At 37.6% G+C, this 19,670-nt stretch overlaps 2 long non-coding RNA genes across 3 annotated transcripts in view; one reads left to right on the plus strand and one right to left on the minus strand.

Annotated features, from left to right (window-relative positions):
- The window catches only part of LOC132692308 (uncharacterized), a 270,163-nt gene that overhangs the window by 19,402 nt on the left and 231,091 nt on the right, over nt 1-19,670 (plus strand). The window lies entirely within an intron of this gene.
- Nucleotides 12,573-19,670, minus strand: part of LOC144616158 (uncharacterized) — a 48,288-nt gene continuing 41,190 nt past the window's right edge. The window contains exon 6 of the long non-coding RNA XR_013555205.2: nt 12,573-12,863. This is a non-coding gene — a long non-coding RNA (uncharacterized LOC144616158). The remainder of the gene's footprint in view (nt 12,864-19,670) is intronic.

Below are 19,670 nucleotides of genomic sequence, written 5' to 3' on the forward strand. Positions count from 1 at the left end.
ACTGTGGCTCTGTTGCTGCTACCTGAATGGCTGTGAGGGTGTTTATGTGCTTATACAACCATCTGACAAGAATAGCTTCCAGGCATCCTGGTTACATCTGTGCATGGTCAATCATATAGAATAAAAAGATTTGGTCATTCTCAATTTCTGTTCTTTTTTTTTTTTTCTTTTCTTTTCTTTTCTTTTTTTTTTTTTTTTTTTTTTTTTACATTTCCCAAGAGATGAGGAGCTAGAAATAGCCAAATGAGTAAGAACAAATTGAAAGACACAAATCATCTCATCTGTTGTATGCTTTAAAAGGAAGCTGGGGCCTATTTGGAAAGGTATCCAGGATAGAGACATGAAAAGACCTGGCAGATTATTTCTATTATTTCCTCAAGGAATAAGAATCATTTAAAAAACAAAAACAAAAACACAAAGCCTTCACCTTCCAGACAAGTTTTGGTAAAGTGTCAGTATTGCATAAAGTGCCATGTTCAGTCAGCCTCTTCATAGGTACAATTTAGAGAGCAGAGAGCCCCAGGGCCCTTCCAGATCCAGAATGATATCTTTGTGCTGTCAGAGCAGGAAAGTAATAACTCAATGCTTTCCATTTGGATTTGCTCCTTTAGTCTAGTTTTTAATAAAATTATAGCCATAGGCTATTTTTATAAAATTCCCAAGTTGGTACAAAATTACTTTAGCCTTAAGGGTTCTTTCCCACACTTAGATTCACTTTACCTCAGGTTTTCTATCAGTCCAGATATAATGTGTGCTAGGAAATATTCCCTCTTCACAGATCTGAACAAAATTGAAGAAGGAGTTCTGAAGTCCTCATATCAATCAGATATTTCACTTTGGAAGTCTTTATGGATAAAGGTTAATAATGCTTAAACCCCCTCTCCCCTCCTTGGAAAAGTGTGCAAGCCACCTTAAAGAAAAAATACATTTTTTTCCATCAGTTTATTTGTCTTTATCTTCAATATTATAGAAAAAATTAGTTAACTGTTTCTGAGTAATAAATTACCCCTAAATATAACTGCTTAAAATAACAAATATTCATTATCACCTAGTTTCTGAGGCTCAAGAATCTGAGAGCATGAAGAACCTAGCTGGTTCTGGTTCAGGGTCTCTTGTGAGATTACAGCTTTCCATAGTTGTAGAACTTTCCATAGGAGCAGCAGATGTCTCTTGGCTCTGCTGAGGCTGGAAGATCCACTTCTAAGCTTATTCATGGGTTGTTAACAGGCCTCAGTTCCTTACTGGCTGTTAGCTGGAGGTTGGCATTCCTTGCCAAGTAGGTCATGTATTTATGACATGGCAATGGCTTTCCTCAGAGCAAGTGATGGCAGGGGAGGGGGGCAGAGAAAACCCAAGACAGAAGCCAGCATCTGTTATAACCTCATCTTGAGAGTGATGTACCGTCACCTCTGTCATATCCTATTGGTCACACAGACCAACAATGGCACAATGTAGGAAGGAATAGCACAAGGGTGTCAATACCAGGAGGTGGGGATCATTGGGGACCATCTTCGAGGCTGGCTATCTCTAATACTAATTTAATTTTAATGTTATGTTATAAAAGAATCACACATTTTCACAAATATAGAAACAGAGATTTAGAGGAAATAATTTATGTCTTTACTACCCAGAGACAGTTACTGTTACCATGTTGATATATGCATGTCCTTCTGGAGATTTTCTGTGCATGTGTTGATCACATGGTACATAGAAAACTGGTTTTTCTGAATTAAAAATCTCAATTAATTCTTCCATTACAGACAATTGTTTCATTATATAATTTTTTTTATTTTTGTCTACAAATGGGACTCCTGCCTTTGTGTGTAAATCACTCACTTGTACTCATGTTGCAACTTTAGTTTCCAAACCTGAATTGCCTGACCTCCGTTGTCCGACTGCAGAGTGTTACGTGGTCAAGAACATTCTCACTGGCTGTAGCAGTTAGTTGTTTTTCATTTTGGCAGAAAACCTTTGGCTGAGCAACAACTACAAGGTGAGGCATTCTGGCTGCCAGCCTTGGGTTGGGGGAATTTGGGGCATAGACCAGGAGAAAGGACGAGCCTGGAACTGGATTAAAAATGATCTGCAAAGGCTGACATGGGTCCACAACGAAGATGAAAACTGAGACGCAGGAAAAGCCCCTCCTTCCCACAGGGCAGAACTAATCTAGTCCTTTTGTCTGCATTATTGTTTCTTTGAAGAAGCTCTGAAAGAGGCATCTCTAGGAGGCAGCTACCAGGGAGAGAAGCAGGGCCTGCCACACAGCAGCTCTTGTTTTCTCCCACGGTGGTTAAACTTTGGTCAGTCCCCCATCTGTGAAGGCAAGGCTGGAGGTGAGGTGAAAGTCGTGGAGCGTAGGCCATTTCCAATGGATATTTTGCTTTTTTGCTTCTATTTTTTTAAAATACTTTTTCTGGTGGGGCGCCTGGGTGGCTCAGTCAGTTGGGCGTCTGACTTCGACTCAGGTCATGATCTCGCAGTTTGTGAGTTCGAGCCCCGCGTCGGGCTCTGTGCTGACAGCTCGGAGCCTGGAGCCTGCTTCGGAGTCTGTGTCTCTCTCTCTCTCTCTGCCCCTCCCCTGCTTGCACTCTGTCTGTCTCTCTCTCTCTCAAAAATAAGCATTAAAAAATAATAAAAAAATAAAATACTTTTTCCGGGGGGCCTGGGTAGCTCAGTCGGTTAATCTACTGATTTCAGCTCAGGTCATGATCTCTCAGTTCGTGAGTTCAAGCCCCATGTCTGGCACTGTCAGCTGACAGCTCAGAGCCTGGAGCTTGCTTCAGATTCTGTGTCTCCCCCTCTCTCAGCCCCTGCCATGTTCATGCTCTGTCTGTCTGTCTCTCAGTACTAAATAAATGTTAAACAAAAAATTTAAAAAAATAAAAATAAATAAAATAAAATACTTTTTCCTCATAAAAATAAAATTGCACTTTTTATAACATATATTAATATTAACCACTGCTATGGTATTAACAGCTACTATTATAAAAGTATTTTAAGTGTCTTGTTTAATCCAACCAGCATGTTGGGTGTTATTATCATACCCTCACTACTACAGATGAGGAAAGTGTGGCACAGAGTATCAGGTAACTTGCCCTGAATCACTGAGCTAGGAGTGGCAGAGTCTGGCTCCCAAGGGAGTACCCTTAGCCACTCCACGCTAATATTGCCTCCCAGTGTGTCCCAGGTACTATGCTAAGCAAGATGCATATATTCTGTCGTTTCATCTTTATACGACACTATGAGGTAGATATTATTTTCCACATTTTGGAGATAGGGAAACTGAAACACAGAGAAGTTATTGGCCAAGCTCCCATGGCTGATAGAGGCAGAGCTTACATTCAAACCAGCATTCATCCAGGCTTCCTTTATTGCTCATAGTCTCATATTCCCAGAGTAAGAGAACAAATTATTTTATGCTGAGCAGAAGATACATAGACAGTACTTCACATTAAGGGGAAGAACCCCTTGTGAATTAAATAGGAAAAAAGAAAAAAAAAAAAGGTTTGAACAGAGCATGCCAACTAGATTTTAAATCCTTGGTTTAATCATGACATGATTTCTTAATTTTTCTCAAGGTTGATGTTAAGTCATTTTGGGTTTTTCACAGATGGATGACAGAGAAGATGTGAAGTGTGATTGTGAAGTAGCAAAAGTTACTTCTGATAGATCATCTAGAGTTATCAGCGTACCTCAGTAAATAACGAAATGTAGATATACCACTCTCGATGCAGAATTTTCCACAGGCATGCAAATGTACACATAGGAACATGTGAACATACACACGTATAGACGCACTGAGGGCACACAGTCTTTGGGCCGGTATATATAGAATAAATTTACTGGCAAGTAAATCTAATTGTAAGTTCTGTGTTTGTGTACAGATATCTGAGGAGAGGTAGGCACTGGGTAATAAATACTGCTATTCCTATATTTCTATGTCGCATTCATATAAAAGGAATTTAAAAACTTTCACAGGTCTTCATTAATGAACTGAAGAAGTAGATTAAGGTTCTTTGTAATGGCATATAATTTTCTAATATTTTTGCTGAATGCTGTGTTTATGTGATCATACTTGAATATTACTATGTCCGATGTTTTGCAATATAAGAAAATACTTGGAATAAACCCAAATCACAAGAAGGACTAGGGATTCATTCCATTTTCCATTCTGTTTTTTGGCTCAGTTCTTTCCAAACATGGAAATAAACAGCTTATCTGAAACAAAAATGTTGACCTTTCTTGGAACAGGTTTTGTCATTGAACATTAAAGGTTCACACAATTTCCTTTCTGAAAGACAGACATATACTACAAGATCTGTTTGAATTCTTCCATCCAATGAAGCCTTAAATGGATATAATTTCAAACAATACGGCAGTGATCTAAGTTGGGCTTTGGGAGAGGTTTTGCCACTATCTTCAAAATTATACCTCTTGGGCAGGCAATGTCTAAACTGTGCATCAGTTCTTGGATCTATCAGCGTTTAAGAGAATTGTATTTATTTTTTTTCTTCACTTGTGGTGGCAGAGGCAGGCATAGCATTTGAAAAGTGAAAAAATTAAAATAGCTGTAACAAAGTGAGAAAATTGGCAAAATGTGGAACCAACAAAAACTAACACGTGTTTTGTTCAGGCAAGCCAAAATCTCTGGGACTAAATACTCTTAGCATTCCTAATTACATCTGCTCTGACAATGGTGAATACTCCCCACAGAGAAGGATTTTCCTCTTGGGCTCTTAGCGATGCCTTGAGATTTGTGCTACCAAGGTGACACCCACATTTGATATCTGGGCTGCTAGAAATGCTCCCGCCTTTTCACACTCCAGTCATGTAGCTAAGCAAGGTTATTGGTGAAACTTCAGCTGAAATCATTACCTCTCCTAAAACAAATTGTGAGCCAAGATTCAGTACAAGAAAGCTACTAAGAGAAAGTGTAATTGTACCACAATACAGAACTCAAAGAATTCCACTTGCTTGTTTGTTTCCTAATAAGAAATTAAAAGTGGGGCACCTGGGTGGCTCAGTCAGTTAAGCGGCAGATGTCAGCTCAAGTCATGATCTTGCGGTCTGTGCGTTCAAGCCCCGCATCGGGCTCTGTGCTGACAGCTTGGAGCCTGGAGCCTGCTTGGAATTCTGTGTCTCCCCCTCTCACTGCTCCTCCCCCATTCTCACTCTGCCTCTCTCTGTCTTTCAAAAATGAATACATGTTAAAAAAATTAAAAAAAAAAAGAAATTAAAAGTTCAGGTTTCTTTTATACAGAGTAGAAAGAAGTCCATATTATTATTATTGTTAAAGAGCCAATATACTTAGAGAAGAGGTTACATCTACATTATCACAAGGGTAAGAGTAGTCTTCCTTTCATTAACTACTAAAAACTAAAGAACATTTTGTATACTGAATCCTCTGTGTGGGCACCCACATTATAATGAAATGAAACACTATTTTTTAAAAATTTTTTAATGTTTTATATTTATTTTTGAGACAGTGAGAGACAGAGCATGAATGGGGGAAGGGCAGAGAGAGAGGGAGACAGAGGATCTGAAGCAGGCTCCAGGCTCTGAGCTGTCAGCACAGAGCCCGACACAGAACTCCAACTTGTCAACCACGAGATCATGACCTGAGCCAAAGTCGAACACTCAACCGACTGAGCCACCCAGGCACCCTGCAAACACTTTCTTTAAGCCATTTTTACAAACTTCAGTATGAACAAGTCCTTTGAAAGTTAGCTATCAAATGTAGTTAGAAGTTGTGACCTCCTCCTGGGTCAATAAAATAGTTACAGTTAAGATCTGCTAGCTCTTTACCTACTAATCCCATTTTCGCTTGGAAGATGAGCCTCATTTTGTTAAACAGAGTCTTGCTTCATGTCAGGAAGCTTGACCTTTCCTTTCTGTTTCCTGTTTAAACTGGAAAATTTCCTTATGTCCATACTTTAGTCAAATACCCTTTGCCCTCTGTATTATTTATTCCTATCAACCATTCTCTTCCAGTTTATTTCCTGAGATTCGTGAAATATTTGTCCAGCTGTTTATAATAACAACCTTAAAAATGGACATAAGCTACTGCTCAAATGTGCACCTGCTCCTAATATGGGAGTGAGTCTGGGCTCATTGTGCACCTAGCTCTCACAGCATCCTTCCCACTGCATAGATGCTCCATTTCTTTCACACAGGCTCTGCATTTCACTCCTTGTCTTCTGACCACCCTTAATGAGTATCAGATATTTAATTAGTAAAGCCATACATTCAAAATTTAACTTTTGACTTTTTGTCTTACTAAGAAAATACAAAAATGGAACTTTATATAAGATAATGCCGTCCACAAAAAGTAGAACCACATTATTTTAGTAAAAATTTTGAAACCAAAAATCACTCTATACAAGCTCTGAAATCCATGTATATATTCTAAATAATAAAACAAAATCTGGGTTTTTTTCTTTCTAATTTTATGGAAGCTTACACTAATTCCAAAAGAGATAATTGTGAGAATGAATTTAATACTGCTTTTTAAAGGTACTTGAAGATTCTGAAATGCAAAGAATTCTCTAAGAGCATTATATAATTTTAAAATATAAAAGTATAGGACATATTTTTTTTTTTCAACAACATAAAAATCTGGCACCTTAACAAAGGAAAAACAGTCTATCAAGTTCACTGGAGATGTAGTGAATACACATTTTGACTGAATGTTGAATGTTCAAATGTTAAAATCAACAGTTGGCCAAGATGGGTATCATAATATAGAAAAACATGTCAAATGCAAAACAAATCTGAAATGTTACTAAATAAAGTTTAGCTCTTGAGATTTTCTTTATAATTTTAGTAATCGCATTTGGAAGCTTGACATTATAGAGCAGAAGTATTTTTCAGCATTGGTGGCTGGTATATTTTCTCCTACGGTAATTATATTGCATGTTAGACTAAATAGACTTTCATTTTCAGCTGAGATTAGTGGAGGAGCAACTTCCTTTGTTTAACTCCTACAATCTAGGGAACAGCTGATGTAATAATGTGACCAAGTTATTAATACCCACCCCCCAATACCCCTGCCAAACTGTAACTAAGTTTCCCACCTCTTTGGCTTCTGGACTAGAGGGTGATGATAAAGCGATGTTGATGATGTGGCCCCACAAACTGAAGCTCTGTATCAACACTGAACAAGATACTTCCTGAATATTTTCAGAAACAGTCTTGCAATTGTGAATCTCACTTATATTTTTATATCTAATATTTTTCCAGTCATTGTCTGCTTCACAAAACCTCTTGAGAAAAATGTGTCCTTAAACCTGGGATGAAAATTTTGGCAATAGAAAAATATGACTGGCTTTCAGGATAGTGAAATTGTTCTTGAATTTCTATCTGCCACTCAGGTTTCTGTCTCTCACTGACAAGTACTCCTGGAGAGGAATGATGGAGTGATAGGAGGGTCTGTCCATCAGGTAGCATGTAAGAAATACATCTCATGATGTATTGGTTTGATTTCTTCCCCAGGTTTCAGCAGAAGAGAACTTTGCAAGCAACCATTAGTTTTTGCTATATCTGCAAAGTATGTAATGAACTTGATTTCTTTGCTCAAGTAGACTTTGAACATGTGATGGTTTTAATTCCATCTCAGTTGAACATCTTAAATAAGTGCAAGATAAGGTAGTTTAAAATATCTTAATAACATGTAGCCTGGTTTTGGTGAGGTAGGTTTTCATTGCAACCTTACACTTTACATTGATTACCAATATTTTAAATTAAATATTCAGATGTTCATAATAAATCCAAGATGGATAGATACATATCCGATAAAGTAAGTATAGTAAAATGTAAATGGTAGAAGCTAGGTGATAGGTACATAGTGTTACATACAGTGTTACTGTAATGTTTTTTTAAGTCTTTCTATATGTCTAAAAATGTTCATAAATAGGAAAAATAATAATTCTAAAACAACATAACATACATCATAGACCAGGATCTCTGGGGAAGGATCAGGGAGGGGGTAAAAGCTTGGATAAGGCAGTTTCCTTCAGTGGGAGGCCAACTCATGGGGAAGGACTCAGCGATGAACCTCATCAGTCTGTTCTCCTGGCTTCAGGAAGAATGAATGCCTCAGTGATGTACCACAGTGTCCATTGCATCTTATTCATATCATTAATGACATTAAAATGACTGTGAATGAAGGTCTCCTACATAATCACATATCTGTTGATCATACATGAGTTCATATTCAGCTGAAGCCACAGTAACACCCATATTTGGCTAGTACCCATTCCAGAATCCAAACTTTGGTACAACCTATGCACAACGGCATTTGAAAAGATCAATGATTTTTTTCCCCAAAAAATCAACCTATAAATTAAAAACAAACAAACAAAAACCCCCAACTTAGTACAAGTTAACAGGAATGTATTTTAACTGACTTGAGAACAGCTAATAGAAACTGCTGTCTATGTTCACTATGAAAATCCCCATGTTATTTTTCCCTTTATGATTGAGTCATCACGTTACACCAAAGTCCAATTAAATGTAGACATATCAGGGTTGATCATACAAACTTATCAACTAAAGTATACCATTAAATATATTTATTTAGTGTGAGAGTTGCCATTTATGACCACTCTGATGGTCATAGAACATGAACAGAGGTGAGAAATGTGCTATCATTGGTAGCTACAGTATTGTGTGTGAGATTAGAGGTCATAACTCAGACCTCATCATTTTGACAATTATGCTTTGACTATAGCGGCCACAAAGATGAGCCAGTCTGTCTTTCTCCCTCCCTTTGTTCATTCATTTGTTCTTTCCTTTCTCTCTCTATCCGTCTCTTTCCTTCCTCCCTCCCTTCCTTTTTCATCCCTCCGTCTCTTCCTATTGTGGTAAAAAACACATGACTTGAGCTCTACACTCTCACCAAAAATTTAAAGTGTACATCACCATATTGTTAATTATAAGAACAATGTTGCAAAGCAGATCTCTAGAACTTTTTCATCTTCCATAACTGAAACTTTATACACATTGAATAGCAACCCCCCATTTCTCCTCCATCCCAGCTCTTGGCAACACCATTCTACCTTCTGCTTCAATGAATTTAACCCCTTTAGATACCTCATATAAGTACAATCACAGAGTACTTGTCCTGCTATAACTGGCTTATTTCACTTAACAAAACATCCTCTAGATTCATTCATCTTATAGCATACGACAGGATTTCCCTATTTTATGGCTGAACAATATCCCATTGTATGTATACACCACATGTTGTTTATCCATTCATTTATAGGTGGACACTTAGGTTACTTCCACAACTTGGCTATTGTGAACAACACTGCAATAAACATGGCAGTGCAGATATCAATATTTTTTCTTCAGTTTTTCTGTATAAATAACAAGAAGTGGAATTGTTGGATCATGTGGTGGTTCTGTTTTTAATATTTTGAGCAACTTCTATAATGTTTTCCATGCAGCTGTACCATTTTACATTCCCACCAACACTGCACAAGAGTTCTAATTTCTCCACAAGGGATGATTTCTTACAACAGTTTTGTTGTGTTGACTTCAAATCGGTTCAGTGAATCCAGATATTTATTGGGTAGCATCATTGCTAAGAGACTGATCATCCATCCTGGTGTATGGCTGCCCTAAAAATCTCCAGGTAAAAGAAAATGATGGCTTTCCTTTGCTCTGTACCAGAGTATATTATAAGGAGCCATGGAGTTGTTATCACTAGTCAAAGAATCACTGATAAAAAAGTTCAAAATGTTGTAGTAATCTGTGTATGGATTTTTTTCCTGTATTATGGAAAGGCAAAAGAGGAACCATAACTTTAGATGTATTGTCTTAAAGTGAAAAGACATATGTGATGGGTAACTCTGTTAAAATTGTTGCTAATAGCAGAAAAGGGTATGCAGTGTTCCTGATGAGACTGTCAACAGGGACTTCCATCAAAATTAAGAGATATTTTTTGAGCACAAAACAGCTGTAAGCTCCATTTAAATCACTGTGGAATGGTGTGACTGAGATGTCAGTGAATTCTGAAAGAGCACATGTTATTTCTTCCTTTTGTGATTGAGTCACTGCCTAACAGAACAGTCCAATTAAACAAGCTGATGTTCTGGGTGTTACTTTAGTCTGAGAATCACATTTGGGAAATAAGTACATCGCTAATGAACATCACCTACCATACTGTGTGCTGTGTAAGATCCTTCTATCAGTGTCACTGACATTTTGCGCCTGGGATACCACAGTACTGGTGACAGTTTGGAAACAGGATGGCTAGAACTCAGGAGACTAAGTCAGTAGGCACACTGATAATTGCCAACTGAAATGTAGTCCTGGCTTGTTGATACAAAAAGATTGCCCCAGGCCTAGTGGAATTACCTTGGACCTTCTACCATCCTTGAAAGAAAAATGCTACTACAAGCATATAGCATCTCTTTCAATGTATACATTATTCTTAATCTGAAAATGGAGTAAAGGAAAAACTCTGAAATGACGTTATTTCTGACGCATGAGGGTGAGAATTTCTGAACAGTGGCTGTAATTTGGGACTGCAGTAAAAGATAATGAGAAGGGACAAGCAGGTGCTGAGCATAGCTGCTTCGGATGAATGCTCAGATTGAAGCCAGCTTTCAATGGAGGAAATCTGAAGAACTGACAATGACCAAAAAAGGTCTGAAGAAGGAAAAATTAAAGAGTAATCATGTGAGGAAATGTTTTTAGCAGCCTCATTATATTCAGAAAAGGAGGTGGAAGGTCCATGGGTAACACAGAGCTACCATTACACATGTGAGCAGTGATTATAGGGTTCAGGTTTGTTTAAGATACCTCAGGGATGAGGGAGAAAGGGTAGATAGTCTGTAATGGAATCTGCTGTATTGCTCATTTCAGTGTTGGCCTGATAAATGTTGGGTCCATTGAAAGAGTAATTTTCTTCTTTACTATTGGGAAAATATAATTAAAAACAAGATCTCCCAACCTGTAAAACCTTTCCACAAAGGCAGCCAAGAAAACAGTTTTATGATTGAATAAACATGAGAATATGATGCACATCACAGGCAACAACTCACTGAGATATTACAAAGACAGAAATCTCTCCCTTTTATAGAGTTAAGCAGATAGGACCCATTACATTCTCAAGATAAATGACAACTAATGCTCAGGTGAGAGGACATGACAGCACCATTTGTCACACAGTTAATTCTAGATTCATCTCATAATTGGGGTGACCATCTTATGGTAATGAATTGACTTTATCCAGAAGAAAAATAAACTTCTCATGTCTTTATGGTAGGAGGTAGTTTTGCAACTCGAAGCAAGGGCACTGAAATTACACTCCTACCCTCCCACAGAAACTGGGAGATGGGAGTATTATCTCCGATGTTTATATTTCAAAGAGACTGTTCTCAGATCCTTGAGGAACACAGCCTTGTGTCCTAAAGCAGTCAAAAGTCCTATTTTTCAAAGAGACTTATACAATTTAAGAGAGGGGGAAGTAAATACAATTACAAGTTATCTAAAGTAAATGCTCTAAGAAGTGAAGATAAGTCTGTTACATTATTTTTAACAGGGAGAATTAGCCTGTTATCTTCAATTTGTACTTCTCCTTACATTATTCATGAGTAACATTTCTGGCAAACTCCATCCTCTGGCACAATAGCTCTTGATATTTCTGAGCATTATGAGTCATTCTTAACATTAAGAAAAAATTATGCACCATTTCTCCGTGATAGTAGTTGTATATTTAGTACCCATTTATTGAGAAAATATATACTAATCAAACACTACTATGAATTCAGATACTCTTTTAGATCAGTTTGCATTTCATTACTCTAGACATCTATATCTATTTAAAACTAGTAGTATTGGGGCTTTTGTGGGATTGGTTGATTAAGCATCCAACCATGGTGCAGGTCATGATCTCGCAGTTTGTGGGGTTAAACCCCGCGTCAGGCTCTGTGCTGAAAGCTTGGAACATCGAGCCTGCTTTGGATTCTGTGTCTCCCTCTCTCTCTCCCCCTCCCCCACTTGTGCTCCGTATCTCTCAAAAATAAATAAACATTTAAATTTTTTTTTTAAACTAGTAGTATCTATATATGCAAAGCATAATGGTCTTTAGTTAAGCTATATTCCTTTAACACTTCCCACTCCATCATTGGCTCAAAATATGGAAAACATTAGTTTTTTTTTTTTTTTCAACGTTTTTTATTTATTTTTGGGACAGAGAGAGACAGAGCATGAACGGGGGAGGGGCAGAGAGAGAGGGAGACACAGAATCGGAAACAGGCTCCAGGCTCCGAGCCATCAGCCCAGAGCCCGACGCGGGGCTCGAACTCACGGACCGCGAGATCGTGACCTGGCTGAAGTCGGACGCTCAACCGACTGCGCCACCCAGGCGCCCCTGGAAAACATTAGTTTTAACTAAAATAGTTTCTGATTAGCTGAAATTGTTGCTGAAAAAGCACCTGGGTGCTGAAATTATTGTGTATCAACATCAAATTGCATTTCAAAATCAATTACTCAATTAACCAGGAATGAGCCTCAGGACACCATTTAGCTCTTCCTGATTCTATTTTACACAGAATCTGGCAGATCTGATCATCTGAAGTCTCAGACCACTACTGCATGGAGTCCTTCAAGGTTTAGTTAGAGAGGTCTGAGTGAGAAAGCAAGAGGCAGGAGGTGTAGCTGGGTCAAGGCGCTGTCAGGTTGTATCTGCTCTGTGCTGGTTGCCCCAGAATGGCTGGAATGAAAGCAGGGCAGCCAGGAAGATGTGAGGGAAGGTATAAGAGTCTCTTGATTCTGTTCATATTTAGCACCACGAGGTTACACTCGAGTTCAGTCCATCACAAAGCTTTTAGAGTAGTATCTGACAACAATTCCTGAAAAAGACACAATAGCAGACAGTTAATGAAACAAATTATTACATCCTGAGACCTTCCTCTTTTATGTGATGAGTGAGTGATCTCATTCCAGCATCCCATACAGAAGATATGCTTTTTTTTTTTTTTTTTTTCACATGAGATGGTTTATTTGGAAAATGATCCCAGGGAGATCGACTAAGGGACTGGAGATAGTACAATAGAGAAAGAAAAAAGGCCAGGCGTATAAATAGGTTACTGGTACTGGTTCTTGGAGTTTGGTCCTGCCACAAAGTTCTAGGGAACTGCTGGAAAGAGCCTCAGAATTTCCCACCTGGATGAAGGAGGAAACATTTATCTACCAGTTCTCATCCTTTTTTGTTTGTGTGTTGTCCCATGGAGTGTTAGCTTCTTTATACATCCAGATCCATTCATATCAGTCCCTCACTGAAACCTCAGGGAAACCCAGAGCAATACAGCTGGGCATGAGAGAGGTGCTGATAACCATCAGGTCACAGTACACAAAGCTAGTTGCAGAAGCAAAGGTTGGAATATAAATTGGGCCGAGAAGAAGTGAGGTAGGGTATAGGAGGTATCCAATACAGGAACTCACGTCCTGGCCTCCTTCAAAGCTGCTATAGTGATAAAAGTAGGCCTTCTCCTGGATGCCCATAGTGCCACTGGGGAAAGATCTTTGGAGCAGCCTAATTTTTTCAAACTTCCTTTATTTTCTTAAGACAATTGGGGTATAAGAGTAAACAATAGACATTTTACTGGTAAAACTTAATATGTACCAAACCCTTGATTCTTCCCTGTGACCACTCCAAAATCATCTTTTTCATGGTATATTCCTTCTCAACAAATGGCACCAGTTTTGACTCCGTTTCACGCATCGCACCTTGGAGCCACACTTGACATCTTTTCAACACACCAGCAGTCTGCAATGAATTACAAGCCCTTCACTTCACACCACCTATACCACCAACACACTATTCACGGGCAGCATCCCTTCTCATGTGCATTATCTCAGTGGCCTCCTGACAGTTCTTCATGGTTCCACTCTTGCACTCTACAGTCTGTTCTCTGCACAGTAGTCAAAGTTGCTAGTTACTTTTTAAAATGGTAAGCCATATTATCTCCTGTCTTAACTCTTACATAGTTCCATCAGGTTTCACACAAAAACCCGGGGTACCTGAGTGGCTCAGTTGGTTAAGCATCTGATTCTTGGTTTCGGCTCAGGTCATGACCTCACAGTTTGTGAGTTCGAGCCCCGCATTAGGCTCTGTGCTGACAATGTGGAGCCTGCTTGGGATTCTCTCTTTCTCCCTCTCTCTCTGTCTCTCCCATGCTTGTGCTCTCTCTCTCAAAACAAATAAACTTAAAAAAAACCCAAATCCCTGTTATGACCTTGTTGTTAAGTGATCTGGATACACACACACATACATATGTACATATATAGGATATTGGACATATATATTACAAATGGATCTATCTGCATATTTTATTATCTGTATATATTATAACTATATATATTATATGGTATAAATATATACATTATATATATTATCAATATACATGTTATGATACATATAAATGATAAATAAGTCTGTGGCTTCACTTCCTACCACTCTAGCTCTTACTCTCTGGTCTCTAGTTTTACTTCCCTGAGATTTCTCAAACTTGCCAAGCATATTTACATCCAGGTCTTTGCATCTGCAATTTCTTCTTCTTGGAGTGGTTTATTCTCTACATTCATACTTCAGTTCATATCCCAAAGAAACTTCCCAGAATGCCTTGTTAAAATAGTCCCCTATCATACTATATTCTCTTATACAATTATATTTTTCTTCATATAACTTATAAATAATACATATTATGTATATAATGTGTGTGTGTGTGTGTGTGTGTGTGTGTGTGTGTGTGTGTAAATTTGCCTGTTTATTGTTTCACTCAATAGAATATTTGCTATATAAGAGTATGGACTATGTTGAATTTACCATTCTATTCCTAATTTCTAGAGCCATTTTGGACACATATGGGTTCAATTAATCTTGTTAAATAGATAAATTAATTAAACCAGATCAAATGGCATTTGTGTTGTCAGATAGATTTCCCTTTACCTTTATGTGACTAGTTAATAATGGAAAAAGAAAACAACAACAGTGCAGCATCTCTGTAGTATTTGTCAGTCTTAACTAACTTCTGTACAACCACAGCCATAATCATATTTAATTTATGTTCACTTCATTGTCTAATGAGGGTCTTCTGGAAGTCCATTAATTTAGGGGTCAAGTCTGATAAATACTCCATTCTCTTTAATGTCCTGAGGTCATCTAGCCAGCACATGGGAGACAGAATTTGGATTGTAGAGGACATTTTAGGAGCTGCTATTGGAAATGGCACACATCATTTCCACCAACACCCCATTGCTCCGAATATAATCCTTTGGCCCTACCTAACTGTAGGGGAGGCTGGAAAATAGAATTTAGCTGTGTGCTAGGGCGAAATGTAACTCTGTCACAATAGACATACGGATGATCTTCTTTAATCCTTAAAAATCCCTGAGAGATAAGTACTCTATCCCCATTTAGAGATTTAAAAACTGACCCTCAGAGAGGTAGAGCTACAACCAAGATCATAAAGCTAATGATTATGTGGCACTCCAGATGTCCTGTGATTTTCCCTGTCATTTGGGGTACTGGAAATTTCAGAACACCAGTCATTTTGATGAGTCTGACCCTGCCCATGATTTTATCTGTGCTTTCACATCAATTAAGAGTAAATATAAGCCTTAAACTTGAATTTTTTTTAGTGGGTTTGCTAACAGACTGTGACTTTTCAGTCCCATTCACTCTATCTTCTTTGATTTTACTAATCACAGTATTTCAATAGTAAAGAATTTTATAACAAAACTCTTTATACTACTTTTCCATTGATTTGAATACATATTGAAAGTCTTAGTTGGTGGTCTGAAATACATTAGCCTTATTGATTAATGTTTCTGATTTGTCTCATTTTAGTCACTCCCACTTTAATAGAGTCATGAATTATACTTGATTACCACCAGTTACCAAACACTGATTTTTGGGGGGAAGAATTATATGCCTATCAATTGAGGTAATTAAGTGGATCATCAATGAAATAAGATTCAACTTGAATTAGTGAAAGTTAAAGAATTCATAGCAAACACCTGCAGGGAGGTTTGGTTTATATGGTACCTCTGTCACTCAGTTGCTGGTCCTCTGTGTTATAGGTTGAGAAATTATTAAAAAGGCCTTCAAAATCTCATTCATAAAATAAATTTATGAGACAACAATGACTAACATAGAATCCTAATTCTTCATTTATAGTAAAATATGTAATGATTAATGACTAAAGCATGCATTTCCTTTGTCTAGGGTACCCCTTCCTGCTGAGTAAACAAAATTATAGGCCTTAATGATTTCATAGCAAATAAAAAATTATGAAATTTGGTAGTTTTAAAGGAAAAAATGTCCAGGAATTGTTAAGACTTGACAAAATACTTCTATATCATAAAATTAAAACACAAAGCAAAACAGTAACAACAATAAATCTTCCCTAGGGAAGGCGAAGCTCTTGTACACTGGATATATTTTCGTATGTTCAAGATAGTGAGATAAATCCATGGCCAAACTCATGTTATCTCTTTCAACATTTTCTACAATTTACATATCCCCATGCAGATCAGATTTTGGTAAGACTCTTCTGCAATCAAAATAATTTTCAGGGGAGCAGTATTTTTAATGGAAAGGGCATAGAATTTAAAATTAGGCAAATGTGGGATTAAACCCATTTAACAGCCATTTATCTGATAATTTTTAAAAAATTTTTTTAAAGTTTGTTTATTTTTGAGAGAAAGAGATAGAGCGTGAACAGGAGAGGGGCAGAGAGAGAGGGAGACACAGAAATGGAAACAGGCTCCAGGCTCTGAGCTGTCAGCCCAGAGCCCGACACAGGGCTTGAACTCACAAGCAGTGAGATCATGGCCTGAGCTGAAGTCAGATGCTCAACTGACTGAGCCACCCAGGCGCCCCTATCGGATAATTTTTTTTTAATTTTATTTTACTATAATAAAAACACAACATGAATCTAACCTCTTTACAAATTTTTCAGTATACATTATTGTTGACTATAAGTATACTGTTGTAAAGTAGATCTCTAGATCTTGTTCATCTTGCTTAACTGAAAGTAATGCTCATTGATTAGAACTACTAATTTCTCCTCCGCTTCCCTCCCAGCCCCTCACAGCCACCATTCTACTCGTTGTGATTCTATGAATTTGACTATTTTAGATACTTGATATTAAGTGATATTATGCAGTATTTGTCTTTCTGTGACTTAAATCACTTAGCATAATGTCCTTAAGGTTCATCCATATTGTCAGATAATGCAGAATTTCCTTCTTTTTTAAAGCCTGAGTAGTATAGTATGCCATTGTACATATATACCACACTTTTTTTATCCATTCATCTGTTGAATGACATTTAAGTTTTCATATCTTGGCTATTATGTTGCAGCAACGAACATATGAATGCTAATATAGCTTTGAGGTCCTGATTTCAACTCTTTTGGACAAATACTCCAAAGTGGGATTGCAGGATCATCTGGTAGTTCTATTTTTAATTTTTTGAGAAACATCGCTAGTTTTTTCCATAATGCCTGAATGACTACCAACAGTGTACAATGGTTCCAATTTCTCCACATCCTCTCAAAAATTGATTGATTGTGTGTGTGTGTGTGTGTGTGTGTGTGTGTGTGTGTGTTTATAATAGTCATCCTCACAGGTGTGAAGTAATAGTTCATTGTGGTTTTGATTTGCGTTTCTGTGATAATTAGTGATGTTGAGCATCCTTTCATATACCTCTTGGCCATTTGTATGTCTTCTTTGAAGAAATGTCTATTAAAATCCTTTGCCCATTTTTAAATTGGGTTGTTTTTTGCTGTTGGGTTGTAGAAATTCTTTATATATTATAGATACTACTCTTTTATCAGATATGTAGTTTGAAGATATTTTCTCCCAATCTACAGGTTGCTTTTTCATTTTGTCAATTGTTTCCTTTACTGAGCAGAATATTTTTAGTTTCAGTTGGTCCAGCTCATCTACTTTTGCTCTTTTTGCCTGTGCTTTTCATGTCACATCCATGAAACCATTACTGGGACCTATGTCATGAAGCTTTTTGCTCATGTTTCTTATAGTAGTTTCATGATTTCATGTTGTACATTTTAAGTCTTTAGTTTATTTTGAATTGGTTTTTATCTATGGTGTGGGTCAGAGGCCCAATTTCATTATTTTACAACTATCCAGTTTTTCCAATACCATTTTTTTTGAAGACTCTATCCTTTCTGTGCTCTAGATAACATAGCACTTCTTCAGAACCCTCAGAATCTTCTGATACTTGGTCTTACTATAAACACCACATGTATTCTTTTCTTATCCTGGTTATTTCAAGGGACAGACCTACTTGAATCACACCCTGAAACTACTGAGGGATCTTTCCTCTTCTGGGCTCCAGTCGAAGCTAGGCTTCTTTGTCATTCAATAAATAGGTCAGAGTACTGTTCCTCTGTTTTCAGAAGCTGCTATTTTCAAAGTCTGAAAATGTAAACCAGATATTATATGTCTCCCTTTGTGCTGGAAAATCTGAGATACAAAAAAATTCCTCCCGGGGCACCTGGGTGACTCAGTCAGTTAAGCATTTGACTCTTGATTTCTGTTCAGGTCATGATCTCATGGTTTGTTACTTCAAGCCCAGTGCTGGGTTGTGCTCTGACAGTGTGGGGCCTACTTTGGATTCTCTCTCTCTCTCTCTCTCTCTCTCTCTCTCTCTCTTTCCACCTTTCCCCTTCTCCCCCCACCTCTCAAAATAAATAAATAAACATTTAAAAAATACTTACAAAAATTCCTCCTTTACCTTGGAGGAATAACACAGCATATCACAGACTACTGGATGATTGAAAACTTCACTGATGAGGCATGACCTTGAGTCTTTGCAGGTTGTGCTATTCAGCCTTTGGAGCACATTTATCTTACCTAAGCTGCCAATTTACATTTTAACCAAATTAACATAATGTCATAGATATAGTAGCTGTGGAATGTTGATATGGCTCAAGTCACTCTGGACTATACTTCGGAGAAGAACAGGAAAATTTAAGGGTAAGATAATACATGCATACTGTTGTCTATCTTATATAAGTATAAACTGTTTCTGATCCTCCTTACTGGTAAGGATGGACAAGAAGGCATTCAGCAGATCAGTGGCTACATAATACATACTGGAGCTGCGTTAATTTGCTCTAGCATAGATGCCATATCTGACACAGAAGCTGAAATGTGGGCTCCTAGTCAGCTAGTTTTCTGTATTTATTTAATTTTTGTAGGGGCCAGACTTTTGAATTGAGTTGAATATGATGAAGACCAATACCCCATCATAGTTTATGCCTTTAGTGTGGCACTAATCTCTTTGATTCATTTGATAATATGTTATTGCTCGTGATTTATTATATTTACTATCTTGGCCAGAGGTAAAGGGGCAGTTTCGGTAGCTTCCACTTGGTCTTTTCCTTATTATTTCTCTTATACCACAGTTCAAGGAACTAATATGGGGCTTCTACCAACTACCAACTATGTCTAATACAATTACACATTTAGAGAATGAGAAATAACTACTGGGTGTGACCACAACTGTGAGGTGAACCTACTCTAAGAGAACATTTATTAACTAGATAACATCTTTACACATTCTATTAGAGAGATGAAGATGGCAACCTAGACCTCCAAATATCAATGACAATATATCGATATATACC

Source organism: Panthera onca, chromosome B1, assembly GCF_046562875.1.
Source record: "Panthera onca isolate mPanOnc1 chromosome B1, mPanOnc1 haplotype 2, whole genome shotgun sequence".
Classification (NCBI taxonomy): Eukaryota; Metazoa; Chordata; class Mammalia; order Carnivora; family Felidae; genus Panthera; species Panthera onca.